Source organism: Phalacrocorax carbo, chromosome 24, assembly GCF_963921805.1.
Source record: "Phalacrocorax carbo chromosome 24, bPhaCar2.1, whole genome shotgun sequence".
Lineage (NCBI taxonomy): Eukaryota > Metazoa > Chordata > Aves > Suliformes > Phalacrocoracidae > Phalacrocorax > Phalacrocorax carbo.
Genome location: NC_087536.1, coordinates 7,249,115 through 7,255,114, shown reverse-complemented (window position 1 = coordinate 7,255,114; position 6,000 = coordinate 7,249,115).

Here is a 6,000-nt window from a genome sequence, read left to right as displayed (position 1 = left end):
ACCAAAATTAAACGAGGATTACATAGCACCGTAAGAAAGAAAACTGGTTGCCAAACACCAAGAAGCACAGAGTGCCACCCCACCCCACCCGCCCTAGAGCTCCCTCACCCTGACAAATACTGGCAAAAACCTAATTAAGCTGTCCCAGCCCCTCAGGATAACAGTGAGCATCGGTGTCTCCATCTGCAAGCCACAACCTCAGCCTCAGAGCAGTGACAGGTCTTGTTCGAGACCCCCAGGAGCCCCAGTCCAGCTCCCAGCCACAGCACGACCCCGCTCTGAGGGGCCAGAGGAGAGCACAGCTGCCTGAGACGGCTTCACTTCCCAGCTGTGCGAAGCGTCACAAGACCTTTCACAGTCACACTCAGCCACGAAACTCTGCCCGGAAAGCTGTTCCCCTGAGGGCAGGGGCTGGCAATGCCCACGGAGCCTGTGGGACAGACCACAGCAGGCACGCTGCGGAGGGAGGCAGGCAGAGATCAGGCAGGGCTGCAGAGCAGCCAGATGTGCCCCAGCTGTGGGGTCCTACTCACTGGAAGGGCAGCAACAGGGGCTCTGGGGCTGTCCCTCTGCTTCGCTGGCAGAGCTTGGCTCAGGTGGGTGTCCCACACCCCCTGCCCGTCCAGCACCTCAAGGAGTGCCAGAGCCAGCCGGCGGGGTGACTGCTGTCTGCAAGGAGGCAGATGGTAATAATTACCCATTCGCTAATTCCATGGAAATTTCCATGTGCCTGGGAAAGAGGCACACCAAGCCCTTGCTGCTGCCTGGGGCAGAGGCTCACTGTTGTTTCCCGGGACTGTGACTAAGAGATGGATCTGTCACATGGCTGGTGTTTAAATGCCTCCTTGGAGCCTCCCATATAAACACCACCAGCTCCAAACCTGCCCAGAGGCAGCACCGCTGGGCTGCGAGGTGGTGTTGGGGGGTGCCAGGAGCACCTCGGCTCTGCGGTGGGCTCCCTGGCACCCCAACCTGCTCCCACCTGCACCGGCAGAGCAGCAGCAAACCACCTCGGAGGGAGGACGCCATGCCCGAGCCCTTCCCCACCTGCGGCTTGCTCACATCACCGACTGCAGCCCCCCTTTTGGTTTCCCGGGAGGGTCCCGAGGGAGGGCAGCCCCTGGCCCGGCTGGGCAGGCAAGAGTGGAGCTGCGTGCCAGCACACAGCATCGCGTCACGCTCTGGCAGCTCCTCCTTAGCAACACAAACAGAGCCACAACACGGACCTCGGAGGCAGATAGCATCGCAGCCCGGCGCGAAGGCTCTGGCGGGGAGCCCAGCGTGCCCACGCAGGCCCGGACAGCTGGCAGGTGCCCTGCTCTGCCTTGGGAAAGCCGCGAGATCGAGCTCAAAGCGGGGAGGAGGTTCTGCTATTCAAAGGTGTCTTCCAAGGTCTACCTGCCATCACTGGGGGGCTGGTGGGAGCTGGAGACCAGCTCTGCACCCTAGGGTGGCTCGGGGAGCCCTTGCTCCCTGCTCCCCTCCTCCCTCCAGCCATATGCAGGCAAGTGCTCGGTGAGCATCCCAGCCCTCAGCTCCCTTCTCCTTCCTACCTTTCCAGCTGCAGACTGGTCCCAGGCTCCGTCACTCTCTGCTACCTGTCCCGGGACTCCTTCGAAAGCCGCTTGTGAGAGCAGCTGCCTGGAAAAGGAGCAGGGAGGAAGGAAGGGGATGGACAGCGTGGGGAGGGCCAGGCGGCGGCGGGGTGTCTCAGTGCACCCTGCAGCCTGGGGGAAAGGAAAGAGGATGTTTTGTAATATTTGGCGAGCGCTTCCACGGGCAGGGAAAGGAAACTGGTGGGGCAGATGGCGCTGGGTGAGCTGTCCACGCACGCCGCTGCCACGCCGGTACCGGAGCCTCTCGGGCGAACGCCTGGATCTCATGCCGTCTCCTGCCGGGGCCCCACTGGTGTCATGCCGTAAAAATGTGCTCTTGGCTGGAATTTGGCAGCCTGGCCTCTGGCGGGGAAGGAACCTCTCTCCTTACAGATGCAGCGGGAGCTGCGGCCTCGGGGCTGCGGGGAGAGGAGAAGGGGAGCTGTCAGGCATCCTGAGCTTCAGATTGATGCCCAGGGAGGCTGCTTTCCCCCAGCTGCTCCACGCGAGGGCAAGACACGAAGACAGGGACGGATGGAGCCACCGAGCGCCCCAGAGGGGCCGAAAAGGAGGTGTCATCGCCCAGGGCACCAGACCCGGGCACTGGTGGGACAGCCAGGAGTGTTACCTGAATAGCAGGGGAAGTGTTTTTGAACAGAGGTTTTTTCCTCTGAGGTTTTAAAGGCTTTGGTTGGGGCTCCATCCCAGCGAAGGGGTTTCACAGCTGGGGTGCAGAGGTGGCTGCTCTGGCAAGCAACCCTGCATCCCGCAGCCTCCCCACTCCAGCCAGCTCCTGCCCTCCCCTCTGGGGCAGACCCCGCCTCTGCCCCATTTCCCAGAGCCCTGAGGGTGTTGCAGCCCCCAGTTTGCCCAAGCCCAAACTCCAGTCCGGTCCCTGAACGTCGCACTGGACAGGACTCACTCCAGCACACGCATACGGAAATTATCTCAAGCCTATTCAATTAACCAACCCCCCGGCCTCACCCCGAAGGGTTCCTGCGAGAAGTGCCCGCCTGACTCTGGCCGCAGACCCGCTGGGGGCTGGATGCGGCCCCTGCCCCCCGGCCCCGCAGGCCAGCAGCCCGCTCCTGCAGAGGGAGCGCAAGGAGCGGGAATGAGCGACGGGCTGCGCTGCAGCCATTTCATCCTCGGGAAAGCGCCAGGCAGGCGTCTTGCTTCCCGAGGGAGGGGAGAACTCTGCTCGGGCAGGGAACTTCCCCCGTCAACAAATTCTGCAGTCTGCTCCCAAAGCCCCGGGCCAGTGCCTGTCCTCTGCCCTGGCCAGAATTACCTTCCCAAACACCCCAGGACCAGCAGCAGCCGTGCAGAGGGAAGAAAACCAGCTCTGTGCATTATCACCTCCCACAAAAATCAGGAGGACAGTGAGTGGGAGGGACACCGCTGGACCACGCGTGGAGGGGGACACGTCTGGGAAGAGCAGGGCGGCGGGTGACAGCCCGGGAGCCCCCATCCCTTCTCCGAGGAGCTCCGTGTCTGTGCGCCCTCTGACGCCCGAGCACCTCCCCAGCCGCCCATCGCGCCCTCCAGCCCGAAGGGCAGAGCGCGGGTACCTCGGCCGCGGAGCAGAGGTCTCACCCCTTCGCCTTGCTTGGGTGGCCGCAGCATCCTACCTGTACCAGGACCCGTGCTCGGCCAGGCTCGGCTCTGTGAGCCGCCAGCCCCCCGCCCGCAGCCCCTGCCGGCCCCCAGGCCACGCCAGCCCCACGGACCCGCCGTCTGCCCCGGCTTTGGGGCTGGGAAGCGCTCCCGGCTGCGGGAGCATCCCGGACCTCCCTTCGGCAGAGGGCAGCGGCGCTCGCCTGCTTGTCTCCTCGCTGGCCCGAGTCCAGCCTCAAACTCCCATCTCTCAACTTACTCTTTCTTTTCAGCTGCAACTTCCTATTAGTTATCATTTTCATTCTTTGCCTCTTCAGCAGTGCAGAAAATTGGCACTTAATTCGCCCTGCGAGGCTGCGTGGCGGCAGCTTAATTGACCCTCGTTGCATCACCCTGGCCACATCTCGGTCACTGAGCTCAGCCCTGGGCCACATTAATTTCCCATCCACTCTTTGTTTATCTGCCCTTTTCAGGGACACTGCTTGTGTTCAGCTGCAGGTGAGAGGCTTGGAGGAAAACCTGCTGCCACGAAGCAGGGGTGGCCCACGCTGCCCAGCAAGCTGCACGGGTCCCTCCAGCTCTGCATTCAGAGTAATCTGCGTTTCTGCAGCTCTCTGCCTTCCTCAGCTGTTCAGAAGGTTGCTCCAAACCTAGGACATTTCAGCATCCCACCTTTGACATGGTGGGTTGCAGAATGATGTTGCAACTCTGGGAGCTTCCCCAAGCCTTGAAAATCGGTCAGAAACCTGAGCCTCCAGTTGCAGCCCTGACTTTCCCAGTTGTTTTCCAAGAGCTGGTCCCAAGCTTTTGGCCCTGCATGAGCTGGAAGGATCACAGAGCGTGTCAGTCAAAACCAGAGCAGTGAGGATCGAGTGGCACACTGACCAGAAAGCTTATAATAAAAACAGATTTATAGCAATCGCCCAACCATCACCTCAGCTTAGCTCCAATTCCCTTATTGCATCATTTGGGGCAGAGATTGCTGCGTGAGTACCTGAAATAATTGGTATTCAGAGCATAATAAAACTCCACGTGTGGTTCACAATCCAGGCAGGACTGCATTATGGCAGATGCCTAGCAAGTGAATAAGATTTTCCAGGTGAATGAAGGAAATGCATATAACTCTTGTTTTGGGGTATTTCTGAACACTGCCGAAGGGAAGCGAGCCGCTCATCGCCTCCTCCATGGCACAGCAGCAGCGAGAGCAGGAGACCGCTGCCGCCAAGGCTGCGCCCAGCTGTCTGCTCTGGCACGGAGCCGGCCGAGCACCCGCGGGGCGGCAGGATTCCCCTCACCCTGCCGGGCTCTGAGGGACGTCAGGATCACACCAGCAGCAGCAGGTCCCAGCGGATCTCCTGGGAGCACGGAGGGATGGGCTTGCATGCAGGTTCCCAGGGCAGGGCGAGAGGCAGCGCCTTCAGCACCGTGCATCCTGGATGCACTATTAAGGAGGAGGGCTTTCCTTCTATTTAATATATCACCACTCAATTTGCGTTGGACCATGGAGTCCTTCCAACACTCAGAATACAATGAGTTAGTATCTGCTGCTCTGGGGTTTGTATCCAGGCTGAAAACCCGGCCAGCTGGGAGCACGCTGGGACCAGGCTCAAGTACAAAGAACAATGGAAAGGCATGGTGAGGGGTGCCTGGAGAGGCAGGATCCAGCCCTCGGTGACAGCGCTGCATCTGGGGCTGCTCAAAGCCCTCTGATTCTCCACCTAGAGAGGATCACAGCTTCCAGACCCTCCTTTTAACTCTGCGTCTTGTCCCCTCGCTCCCCTTCACTGCATTTTCAGGCGGTGGGTTCTGCGTGCCAGATGGGATGCCGGAGAAGGCGCTGCTGCCTGGATGGGCTCCAGATGCAATGCAGCTAATCCATTTTTATAGCCGGGAGCAGGTGTCTCGTGCATCACAAGCAGCTAGTTTCAAGATCCCTCTTTTCATTTGACCACAAGCACTGGAGAAGTCCGAAGGCATCGGCCACAATTCGATGCCCACCAACTCCAGAAACGCCCTTTGGGTGCCCCGCGGGGCCCTGCTCCAGCACCTCGTGCCTCTGCATGGCTGCATCGCCCGATTCTCACCTGTGCAGCAGGGTGGGCTCCGGGTGCAGCCGCAGCACCGGCTGGCACCCCCCGGCCAGGGAGATGGGCCGTAGGTGTGCCCACACCTCGCTTGTGCGCTTCAGAGCTGCTGGCTTCAGCACCGGAGCAACCAATTCTGCAGGGTGTGCAGCCTCCCGTGGGATTTATGGCCTGACCTGCACGTGCATAAAAGGAAGAATATCGCACCGCAGCTGTGGAGAAACTCCTTTTTGCCTCTACTTTCCTGCAATTCCTGTGCCCACGGTCACCTTCGCTGCACAAGGATGCGCATGAGCAGAGAGCGCCCACGTGTTCCCAGAGAGTCGGTACCTGCGGGGAGGAAAAGAAAAACATCTGCTGTTAGAGCCGGAGGTGGGAAAGGCCAGAGGGTTTGTTTCACACTCCCAGACCTCAGCGGTGTGGTGAGCGGAACCTGGTCAGGAAACCCCATCCAAACCTGGGCAAACAGCGCCTCGGAAGGGACCTCTGTCCCTGCCTGCCCTGGCACGGAGGGGGGACCCATCGCCAGGCTTCGGCGCTGCCTCCCCCTGCCCGGGGAGCCCCGGCTATGCCAGGCAGCAGCACCCGGCTGTGGCAGGACCGACGGGCATCCACGGTGCTGGCTGCGGGTGACAGCAACCCCCTCCCCAAAGCGGCCAGAAGCACCTGGCTCTCCTAAGGGGCTGAAGCCACAAGTCCTCCAG